The 12,163-nt window shown below is 48.2% G+C and overlaps 1 long non-coding RNA gene across 1 annotated transcript in view; it reads left to right on the top strand.

Moving 5' to 3' along the window:
• LOC123367575 overlaps window positions 1-12,163 on the top strand; it is a 58,631-nt gene that overhangs the window by 25,070 nt on the left and 21,398 nt on the right. Inside the window, exon 2 of the long non-coding RNA XR_006578535.1 lies at window positions 6,161-6,227. This is a non-coding gene — a long non-coding RNA (uncharacterized LOC123367575). The remainder of the gene's footprint in view (window positions 1-6,160; window positions 6,228-12,163) is intronic.

Below are 12,163 nucleotides of genomic sequence, written 5' to 3'. Positions count from 1 at the left end.
AGGTTTATTGTTCCTAAGGATAGGGAGCCCTGCCCTAGGTTTAGGATTCCTCAGGATAGGGCACATGGAGCTAGGGTTAGGGTTCCTATGTTTAGGACACTTGGAGCTAAGGTTAGGGTACCTATGGGTAGTCCTTCCCGCCATAGGATTAGGGTTCCTAAGGGTAGGGCACTTTGAGCTGGGGTAAGGGTTCCTATGGGTAGCGCTTCCTGCTCTAGAGTTATTGTTCCTATTGGTACGGCACTTGGAGCTAGGGTTAGGGTTTCTATGGGAAGGGCACCCTGCCCTACGGTTAGGGTTTCTATGGGTAAGGCACTTGGAAGTAGGGTTAGGGTTGCTATGGGTAGGTCACTTGGAGCTAGGGTTAGGGTTCCTATGGGTAGGGTGCCCCACCCTAGTATTAGGGTTCCTATGGGTAGGGCTCTTGGAGCTAAGGTTAGGGTTCCTAAGGTTAGGGCACTTGGAGCTAGGGTTAAGGTTCCTAAGGGTAGGGCACTTGGAGCTAGGGTTAGTATTCCCAAGGGTAGGTCTCCCCACCCTAATGTTAGGGTTCCTAAGGGTAGGGCACTTAAAGCTAGGGTTAGGGTTCCTATGGGTAGGGCACTTGGAGCTAGGGTTAGGGTTCCTATGGGTAAGGAACTTGGAGTTAGGTTCAGGGTTCTTATGGGTAGGGCTTCCGGCCCTGAGGTTAGGGTTCCTAAGGGTAGGGCACTAAGAGCTATAGTTAGGGTTCCTATGGGTAGGGCTTCCTGCCCTAGGGTTAGGGTTATTAAGGTCAGGGCACTTGGAGCTAGGATTAGTGTTCCTATGGGTAGGGCTCTTGGAGCTAGGGTTAAGGTTCCTATGGGTAGGGCACTTGGAGCTAGGGTTAGGATTCCTATGGGTAGGGCGCCCCGCCCTAGGGTTAGGGTTCCTATTGTTAAGGCACTTGGAGCTAGGGTTAGGGTTCCTATGGGCAGGGCACTTGGAGCTAGGGTGAGAGTTCCTATGGGTAGGGCTTCCCGCCCTAGCGTTAGGGTTCCTAAGTGTAGGGCACTTTGAGCTAGGTTTATTGTTCCTAAGGATAGGGAGCCCTGCCCTAGGTTTAGGATTCCTCAGGATAGGGCACATGGAGCTAGGGTTAGGGTTCCTATGGGTAGTGATCCCCGATCTAGGGTTATGGTTCCTCTGCGTTGGGCACTTGTAGCTAGGGTTAGGTTTCCTATGGGTAGAGCTTCCCGCCCTAGGGTTAGAGTTTCTAAGTGGAGGGCACTTGGACCTATAGTTAGGGTCCCTATTAATAGGGCTTCTTGCCCTACGATTAGGGTTACTAAGGGTAGGGCAGTTGGAGCCATGGTTAAGGTTCCTATGGGAAGAGCGCCCAGCTCTAGGTTTAGGGTTTCTATGGGTAGCACATTTGCAGCTAGGGTTAGGGTTCTATGGGTAGGGCACTTGGAGCTAGGGTTAGGGTTCCTATCGGTAGGGCTTCCCGCCGTAGGGTTACTGTTCCTAAAGGTAGGGCACTTGGAGCTAAGGTTAGGGTTCCTATGCATAGTGAGCCCTGATCTAAGGTTATGGTTCCTAAGTGTAGGGCACTGGAAGCTAGGGTTAGGTTTCCAATGGGTAGGGTGTCTCACCCTAGGGTTAGGGTTCCTATGGGTAAGGCAGTTGGAGCTATGGTTAGGGTTCCTATAGGTAGGGCTTCCCGCCGTAGGGTTAGGTTTCATAAGGGTAGGGCACTTAGAGCAATGGTTAGGGTTCATATAGGTAGGGCGCCCCACCCTATGGTTAGGGTTCCTATGGTTAGGGCACTTGGAGCTAGGGTTAGGGTTGCTATGGGTAGGGCACCCTCCCTAGGGTTAGGGATCCTAAGAGTAGGGCACCTGGAGCTAGGGTTCGGGTTCCTATGGGTACGACGTCCTGCCGTAGGGTTGGGGTTCCTAAGGGTAGGGGACTTGGAGCTATGGTTACGGTTCCTATGGGTAGGGCACCCCGCCCTAGGGTTAGGGTTCCTATGTTTAGGGCACTTGGAGCTAAGGTTAGGGTACCTATGGGTAGTCCTTCCCGCCATAGGATTAGGGTTCCTAAGGGTAGGGCACTTTGAGCTGGGGTAAGGGTTCCTATGGGTAGCGCTTCCTGCTCTAGAGTTATTGTTCCTATTGGTACGGCACTTGGAGCTAGGGTTAGGGTTTCTATGGGAAGGGCACCCTGCCCTACGGTTAGGGTTTCTATGGGTAAGGCACTTGGAAGTAGGGTTAGGGTTGCTATGGGTAGGTCACTTGGAGCTAGGGTTAGGGTTCCTATGGGTAGGGTGCCCCACCCTAGTATTAGGGTTCCTATGGGTAGGGCTCTTGGAGCTAAGGTTAGGGTTCCTAAGGTTAGGGCACTTGGAGCTAGGGTTAAGGTTCCTAAGGGTAGGGCACTTGGAGCTAGGGTTAGTATTCCCAAGGGTAGGTCTCCCCACCCTAATGTTAGGGTTCCTAAGGGTAGGGCACTTAAAGCTAGGGTTAGGGTTCCTATGGGTAGGGCACTTGGAGCTAGGGTTAGGGTTCCTATGGGTAAGGAACTTGGAGTTAGGTTCAGGGTTCTTATGGGTAGGGCTTCCGGCCCTGAGGTTAGGGTTCCTAAGGGTAGGGCACTAAGAGCTATAGTTAGGGTTCCTATGGGTAGGGCTTCCTGCCCTAGGGTTAGGGTTATTAAGGTCAGGGCACTTGGAGCTAGGATTAGTGTTCCTATGGGTAGGGCTCTTGGAGCTAGGGTTAAGGTTCCTATGGGTAGGGCACTTGGAGCTAGGGTTAGGATTCCTATGGGTAGGGCGCCCCGCCCTAGGGTTAGGGTTCCTATTGTTAAGGCACTTGGAGCTAGGGTTAGGGTTCCTATGGGCAGGGCACTTGGAGCTAGGGTGAGAGTTCCTATGGGTAGGGCTTCCCGCCCTAGCGTTAGGGTTCCTAAGTGTAGGGCACTTTGAGCTAGGTTTATTGTTCCTAAGGATAGGGAGCCCTGCCCTAGGTTTAGGATTCCTCAGGATAGGGCACATGGAGCTAGGGTTAGGGTTCCTATGGGTAGTGATCCCCGATCTAGGGTTATGGTTCCTCTGCGTTGGGCACTTGTAGCTAGGGTTAGGTTTCCTATGGGTAGAGCTTCCCGCCCTAGGGTTAGAGTTTCTAAGTGGAGGGCACTTGGACCTATAGTTAGGGTCCCTATTAATAGGGCTTCTTGCCCTACGATTAGGGTTACTAAGGGTAGGGCAGTTGGAGCCATGGTTAAGGTTCCTATGGGAAGAGCGCCCAGCTCTAGGTTTAGGGTTTCTATGGGTAGCACATTTGCAGCTAGGGTTAGGGTTCTATGGGTAGGGCACTTGGAGCTAGGGTTAGGGTTCCTATCGGTAGGGCTTCCCGCCGTAGGGTTACTGTTCCTAAAGGTAGGGCACTTGGAGCTAAGGTTAGGGTTCCTATGCATAGTGAGCCCTGATCTAAGGTTATGGTTCCTAAGTGTAGGGCACTGGAAGCTAGGGTTAGGTTTCCAATGGGTAGGGTGTCTCACCCTAGGGTTAGGGTTCCTATGGGTAAGGCAGTTGGAGCTATGGTTAGGGTTCCTATAGGTAGGGCTTCTCGCCGTAGGGTTAGGTTTCATAAGGGTAGGGCACTTAGAGCAATGGTTAGGGTTCATATAGGTAGGGCGCCCCACCCTATGGTTAGGGTTCCTATGGTTAGGGCACTTGGAGCTAGGGTTAGGGTTGCTATGGGTAGGGCACCCTCCCTAGGGTTAGGGATCCTAAGAGTAGGGCACCTGGAGCTAGGGTTCGGGTTCCTATGGGTACGACGTCCTGCCGTAGGGTTGGGGTTCCTAAGGGTAGGGGACTTGGAGCTATGGTTACGGTTCCTATGGGTAGGGCACCCCGCCCTAGGGTTAGGGTTCCTATGTTTAGGGCACTTGGAGCTAAGGTTAGGGTACCTATGGGTAGTCCTTCCCGCCATAGGATTAGGGTTCCTAAGGGTAGGGCACTTTGAGCTGGGGTAAGGGTTCCTATGGGTAGCGCTTCCTGCTCTAGAGTTATTGTTCCTATTGGTACGGCACTTGGAGCTAGGGTTAGGGTTTCTATGGGAAGGGCACCCTGCCCTACGGTTAGGGTTTCTATGGGTAAGGCACTTGGAAGTAGGGTTAGGGTTGCTATGGGTAGGTCACTTGGAGCTAGGGTTAGGGTTCCTATCGGTAGGGCTTCCCACCGTAGGGGTTACTGTTCCTAAAGGTAGGGCACTTGGAGCTAAGTTTAAGTTTCCTATGCGTAGTGAGCCCCAATCTAGGGTTATGGTTCCTAAGGGTAGGGCACTGGAACCTAGCGTTAGGTTTCCAATGCGTAGGGCGTCTCACCCTAGGGTTAGGGTTCCTATGGGAAGGGCACCCTGCCCTAGGGTTAGGGTTCCAAAGTGTAGGGCACTTGGAGCTAGGGTTAAGGTTCCTATGGGTAGTGAGCCCCGATCTAGGGTTATGGTTCCTATGGGTAGGGCACTTGGAGTTAGGGTTAGAATTCCTATGGGTAGGGCTTCCCGCTCTAAGGTTAGGGTTTCTAAGGGGAGAGCACTTGAAGCTAGCGTTCCTAAGGGTAGGGCACTTGGACCTATGTGTAGGGTTCCTATGGGTAGGGCTTTTCGCCCTAGGGTTAGGATTCGTAAGGGTAGGGCACTTGGAGCTATGGTTAAGGTTCCTATGGGAAGAGCGCCCAGCTCTGGGATTAGGGTTCCTATGGGTAGCGCATTTGGAGCTAGGGTTAGGGTTCCTATGGGTAGGTCACTTGGAGCTAGGGTTAGGGTTCCTATGGGTAGGGCACCCCGCCCTAGGGTTAGGGTTCCTATTGTTAAGGCATTTGGAACTAGGGTTAGGGTTCCTATGGGTAGGTCACTTGGAGCTAGGGTTAGGGTTCCTATGGGTAGGGCTCCCCACCGTAGTGTTAGGGTTCCTATGGGTAGGGCCCAATTCAAACAGTTTCGACGGGACCCTGGCAGGGATGACTTTAAAAAAAAACACATTTAAAAAAACACTTGGGGTTTGTATTCACTGGGCGGTGCTCTGAGTCTTTGGCGGCACTTCGGCGGTGGTTCCTTTACTCGCTCCAAGTTTTTAGCGGCACTGAAGGACCCGCTGCCGAAGTGTCACCGAAGACCCAAAGTAAGCAAAGGACCCGCCGCTGTAGTGCCGTCGAAGACCCGGAGAGAGTGAAGGACCCGCCACTGAAGTTCCGCTGAAGACCCAAAGCGCCGTCAGGTTAGTAAAAATTAAAAAGGCGCCTCTAGCCAGGGAAGGGATTCTCACTGGGCGCGGTACCCTCTTAGGCGCGGGGCCCGATTCGGGGGAATTAGTGGGATAGGTCTAAAGCCGGCCCTGCATGGAGTGGTAAGCTCATACTCAAGAGTGGATATTTCTTCACTGCACACTAAGCCCAGGCCTGTAGGACCTAGGCTTGGACTTGGTGGTCCCAAGCCAGCATCTGAGCATCCACACTATATTGTAAACCTGGGTTTACAATTGCTGGACCTGGGTCTCACAGCGATGCTAATGTGTCCAAACTGCACTACACAGACTTTCTCACTCCGATCTGTGACTTTAGCTGCATCCACACTTCAAATGATAGAGCTTGGACCTGAGTCACAGCAGGACTTGAGGTCCGGCTCAGTTCCCAAGCAGGGTCCTAGGACCTGAAGTCCTCAGTACTTGCTGACCCTAGTCAGACTGATTTGTGTGTGGACAGAAGTGGGGTTGGGCTTAAACCTAAGAAAGAGCTTGGACTTAGTGCAGACATACCCTCAGTGACTTTCTGGGAAATTCAGTGAGGGGAATCTGAGTTCTCTCTCCTCACACTGCCAGCCCCCCTCTACACATATTTCTGTATGAGGGGATGATCCTAGCCCTAAGCAGACAATGCACATTCCTCCTTCTCAGGTTTCTGCTCCTACATCTGAACTACATTAGGCAGGCTCAGAAATCAAGAACCCTATATTCGCATAGCAGCAATAATCATTTTGTAAAGAATCTGCAGAGCATGCACATGTGTATGAGGTGCATAAGGTTATATGATTGCACAGGTGGAATTTCATGCTTTAGGTTCCTCTGTATTGTGTAATCCAGTCATGCAGGGATGTATTAAACATTAGGTTTAAAAAAAGCATCTAAACTATTCTTACAGACAACAAGAGGCAATCAACCCTGAAAAAATGCTGGAGCATGAATCACAGCTGACCAGAAATTGTGAGGTAAGCCTTTTCCAGCCACAACCATTTAGCAGTATGTGAAAATACCGTTGAAGAAATCAATCCATAATTTCAGCATTTATCAAGTTCAGATAGATTTCTGTTGTTCCTGTCTAATTTGGATGATATTACTCAGCAGAAACCCCACGTGGGATATCAAAAGAGTATCTGGAAAGCTATTTCCTCATTTTATTGAATCCTTTGGCATTCTATCAAGGAATAAGATCTGTTGTTAACTTCAAAGGACAGCCACATTCTTTGAAAAGAGAACATTATTGATTATGGAATCCATAGCTGTATATAATGCAGCGTAAGGCTCAATTTATATGCTCCTTCTATGGTGCTTATTAATTCTTGGTGCGCACACTTTTTCTTCATTACACTGAAATGCTGATTTCGAGGATGAGAATGAAAAGGTATTTGAAGCATCTAAACAGACTTTATGTTTATGTTTTGGTTTTATAGGTTTTGATATTTATGGAGTTGGGGAAGGAGGGAATAACTAGGCAGATAGGAAACGACAGAAATAACTTGATATTAACTTAAAGGGACAGTGTGAGATCCCACCCCCACCTCGAATAAAGGCGGCAAACATGGGATTTTAAAAGATTCACTTTTAGAATGTTTATGGGAGCTTTTTCAGGAATAAGAGTATGTCCATCCACTGAGGGTATGTCTACACTATGGGATTATTCTGATTTTACATAAACCAGTTTTGTAAAACGGATTGTATAAAGTCGAGTGCACGCGGCCACACTAAGCACATTAATTCGGCAGTATGCATCCATGTACCGAGGCTAGCGATTTCTGGAGCGTTGCACTGTGGGTAGCTATCCCGTAGCTATCCCATAGTTCCCGCAGTCTCCCCTGCCCATTGGAATTCTGGGTTGAGATCCCAATGCAAAAACAGTGTCACGGGTGATTCTGGGTAAATGTCGTCACTCAATCCTTCCTCCGTGAAAGCAACGGCAGACAATCATTTTGCACCCTTTTTCCCTGGATTGCCCTGGCAGACGCCATAGCATGGCAACCATGGAGCCCGTTTTGCCTTTTGTCACTGTCACCGTATGTGTACTGGATGCTGCTGACAGACGTGGTACTGCAGTGCTACACAGCAGCATTCATTTGCCTTTGCAAGGTAGCAGAGACGGTTACCATCCCTATTGCACCGTCTGCCATGCCATTGTAAATTGGCGATGAGATGACAGTTATCAGTCGTTCTGTACCGTCTGCTGCTGTCATGGGTGCTGCTGGCTGGCCTCACTGAGATTGGCTGGGGGCGCATGGACAAAAATGGGAATGACTCCCTGGGTCATTCCCTTCTTTATGTTTTGTCTAAAAATAGAGTCAGTCCTGCTTAGAATATGGGGCAAGTGTACTACAGAACCAGACAGCACAGCCACTCCGTGTCAGAGCTCCAGAGATCCCGCAGAAATGATGAGCTGCATGCCATTCTAGGGCGTGCCCCTGCAACAACCCCACCCGTTGCTTCCCTCCTCCCCCAACCCTCCTGGGCTACCATGGCAGTGTCCCCCCATTTGTGTGATGAAGTAATAAAGAATGCAGGAATAAGAAACACTGAGTTTTTAGTGAGATAAAATGAGGGGGAGGAAGCCTCCAGCTGCTATGATAGTCCAGGCAGGACATTAAAGGGTGGTGGGGGAGAGGAGCCCAGCCTCCCGCTGCTATGATAGGTCATGGAGTACAGAATCTTTTCTTTAGACATGAAAGGGGGGGGGCTGATGGAGCTCAGCCTCCAGTTGCTATGATGAAGACGGTTACCAGCCATTCTGTCCATCTGCCAGGAATGACCGGGAGTCATTCCCATTTTTACCCAGGCGCCCCCGGCCGACCTCACCGAGGCCAGCCAGGAGTACTCACGGGCTGATGATAACTATGGATAGCAGTCATATTGTACTGTCTGCCACTGGGAAGGGGATGCTGCTGTTCAGCGCTGCAGCACCCCGTCTACCAGCAGCATGCAGTAGACATAGGGTGACACTGAAAAAAGGTGAGAAATGTTTTTTTTCCCTTTTCTTTCGGGCGGGGGGGAAGGGTGTAAATTGACGACATATACCCTGAAACACCTGGGAAAATGTTTTTGACCCTTCAGACATTGGGAGCTCAGCCAAGAATGCAAATGCTTTTCGGAGACTGCGGGGACTGTGGGATAGCTGGAGTCCTCAGTACCCCCTCCCTCCCTCCATGATCGTCCATTTGATTCTTTGGCTTTCCGTTACGCTTGTCACAGGACTGTGCTGTGGCCTCTGTGTATCATAGCCTGGAGATTTTTTCAAATGCTTTGTCATTTCGTCTTCTGTAATGGAGCTCGGATAGAACAGATTTGTCTCCCCATACAGCAATTAGATCCAGTATCTCCCGTATGGTCCATGCTGGAGCTCTTTTTGGATTTGGGACTGCATCGCCACCCGTGCTGATTAGAGCTCCACGCTGGGCGAACAGGAAATGAAATTCAAAAGTTCGCAGGGCTTTTCCTGTCTACCTGGCCAGTGCATCCGAGTTCAGATTGCTGTCCAGAGCGGTCACAATGGTGCACTGTGGAATACCACCCAGAAGCCAATACGGTCAATTTGCGGCCACACTAACCCTAATCCGACATGGCAATACCGATTTCAGCGCTACTCCTCTCGTCAGGGAGGAGTACAGAAATCGGTTTAAAGAGCCCTTTATATCGATATAAAGGGCCTCATTGTGTGGATGGGTGCAGGGTTAAATCGGTTTAACGCTGCTAAATTTGGTTTAAACGCATAGTGTAGACCAGGCCTCAGTTAACCAGGATCAGTTAATCAGGTATAACTCCATGTGTAGAGAAGCAGTTACAGGGCTGGGACTCAGTCCTACAATTAAGCACACTGGATATGTCTACATTGCAATAAAACACGGCCCATATCAGCTAACTCAGGCTTGTAGGGCTCGGGCTGCAGTGTAGAAGTTCAGGCTGGAACCCATGATCTGAGACCCATGACATAGAAGGGTTCCAGAGCCCAGGCCCAAACATCTACACTGCAGTTATATAGCCCAGCAGCCCAAGACAGCTTGCATAAGCCAGCTCTGAGTGTTTTATTGCAGGGTAGACATACCCTATGTATTTAACTTAACAAATAGATGGTCCCATTAACTTCAGTAGGAGTATTCAAGCACTTCAAGTTAAGCAAACATGACTACTTGTGGAAGTAAGGCCCTAACATCTGATTCTCCCCTCACAACATAAATCAGGATAAACTCCACTGAAACCAATAAATTTACACCAGTGAGAAGACAATGTAGCCCTGGGTGTATATGTGCATAGCAAAGGTTTTAGGCTGATTTTGATCAGTGTTTTTCACATGGTCACTCTATTTCTGTTATATTTGTGATGGAAAATTGATTTTTTTTTAAGATGAAATAAATTTTCTGTTGGGGAAAATTTTAATTAACCAACCATAACTAATGAAAAGCACGTTACTTTTATAATTCTTTATTAATCTAAGATGTTATGCTATTGTAATATAAGTAACAATTAAGGAAAGAGGGAGGAAAATATATGTATTTTTAAATGTAGATTATTTTTAAAGGGATAATCATGGCTACCTGAATGTGTTACCTACTATTGTTACAAGTAACACCTAAAACTTATGAGTTGAAAGAAAAAAATATTTGTTGCTGTATAGTCAGTTGACTGATTTCTCCACGTGAGTCAGTTAAACCGATCATGCAAACTTCTTTGTGTGGGTGGCTCTCCACTGACTTCATTGGAGTATCATGTGGGCACAAAGGTCTGCCTATGATGAGCAGTGTGCCAGATCAGGCCTTTGATTAGTTTCTCCTGTTCATAAGAGTTTCTCTCCTAGCAACAGGAGATAAATATGGAAGCACATTTTGTAAAAAATTAACAACAAAAATTAGAAGAAGAGTCTCAGAGGTGGGTTCACTTTAACTAGAACTTTTTTTTAAACTAGATTTCAAGCTGAATTTGTTTCTCTTTAAACTGGCAATGTTTGAACTTCTGCATATGGGACCAGCGTATTACAGATGGTCATGTTTGGGAGGGTTTAAACTTTCCCTCTCATTTGTTTAGTCCTGTTTCAGAGCAAAATCTCTGGCTGTTTTCTCATCTCCTCTATCTCTTCCAAGCTATGCTGTAGTTTGGAAATAGAAAGGCATTGAATGATTAGCTAACATTTTACTGGCTGGATTTAAGGAGCTTTTCTTAGTGAAGGTAGCTTTCCTTCTGGAATCTGCTCTGCCATGCAGTCAAAACGTCACACAAAAGATTGCCCTCCAGAAATGTCAGATTTGCCCCATTTGAAAGAATTTGCCAACCAGAACTACAGAAAGCTGGGCCAAGGATTTCTTTTACACAATATGTGCACCACTCTGCTTTGCCACTGATGAACGAGCAACGATCTGGTAGAAGACCAACAAATGATTCCATCAGTGATTTAAGGGCAAGAATGAGCTCTACCTGCAGATAATTACTATCTGCCTTAGTCCTTATCCAGTTCTTTTATTGATGAGAAGGCTGTGATTGTGTTTTCTCTTGATATGTAGCATGACCATATGTCCCATTTTAGCCAGGACAGTCCCTTTTTTAGGCCCTGTCCCAGCCATCCCAACTTTTTTGACAAAACTAGGCATTTGTCCCAACTGATCATCAGTTCACAAGAGCAAATGGGCCAGATGCCCAGTTTTGTCAAAAAAGTGAGTGGGACCCCTAGCGCAGAGGGACGTGCGGCGGGAGGGGAGAGACTGAGTGGCAACAGCAGCCCTGTGCTGGAATGAGGACTAGGGAGAGCAGCTCAGGCTGGCTCGCCAGCCCCATGTGCAGGGCGGAGAGGGGGGCCTCAGGCAGCCCTGTGTGCAGGTGTGTGGCAGGGGTCTCGGACCACCAGCCCTGCACACAAGGTGGTGGCGGAGGGAGGGGAGGTTGGGTGGCCCTATGTGTGGGGCAGAAGCATGGGGGAGGCTGGGGCTGACCTCGGGGTGTGGGACCTCAGCCTGGCCCTGCACTAGCGGGAGGCAGAGAAAGCTTGGGCCAGCCCCGCATGAGGGAGAGGGGGTTTGGGCTAACCTGAGGGTGTCCCATTTTCCCTTTGGGAAAATATGGTTACCTTATTGACATGGTTGGATGCTGCATGCTACAGAAGTACCATTGTGGCACAGATTGAAAAGAATCTATTTTTATAAACAGATTAAATCTGTTATAATATAAACACACACATCATAGGCCTAATTCTGATTTGAGTGTGTATATCCAAATGTATCACAACACGATTACTGTTAATGAATCAACCACTTGACTCTGGCTGAATCCCTATAAAGTTATTTAACTGATAAGAATGAGGTCAGTTTCAGTCAGCAGCTGCTGGGTGCAGGGAGCATTTTTTTTTATTTCAGAAACACCATGTGACAGTGTTTCCAAAAGGAAAAAAAAAATCGAATCTACAGCTCTCAAGAAATCCCAAGATGTTGGAGTTTTCCATGAACTGGAAATTCTGAGTTTAGCCAGCACATCTCATTAGTTAAGGACACTCCTTTCTTTGCTGTAGATACAAAGTTGTTTGCTCATGGTCTACTTTGGCCCAATCATTTGGAATATGTGTATGTGTACTCTGTATGAAGGAACACTATTACAGCTTCCCTTGCATGGATCTTTCACATGGAATAGCTAGTCTGTTATATTACCCGCTGTGAATATCAAGATGAAGTGGGGTGAGGGTACATTTACTCCACATGACTGTCTGAGTGGTACAATGCAAGAACTCACTCTGAGAGCCTGATCACTGCTAAAAGCATCTTTAAAGGACACAGTCCTGTAACATAACACTATCACAGAGGAAAAAGCAAGTGCACTTACTTTTACATGAAAGCTAAACTGAATCAAGGTTAGTTGCAGCTAAATAAAGTAAACGTGAGATTATCAAACTAACTCATGCTTA

This window comes from Mauremys mutica, chromosome 1 (assembly GCF_020497125.1).
Source record: "Mauremys mutica isolate MM-2020 ecotype Southern chromosome 1, ASM2049712v1, whole genome shotgun sequence".
In the NCBI taxonomy this organism is placed as follows: Eukaryota; Metazoa; Chordata; order Testudines; family Geoemydidae; genus Mauremys; species Mauremys mutica.
Note: the sequence above shows the minus strand (reverse complement) of the source record. Positions and strands in the feature narration are given on the sequence as shown.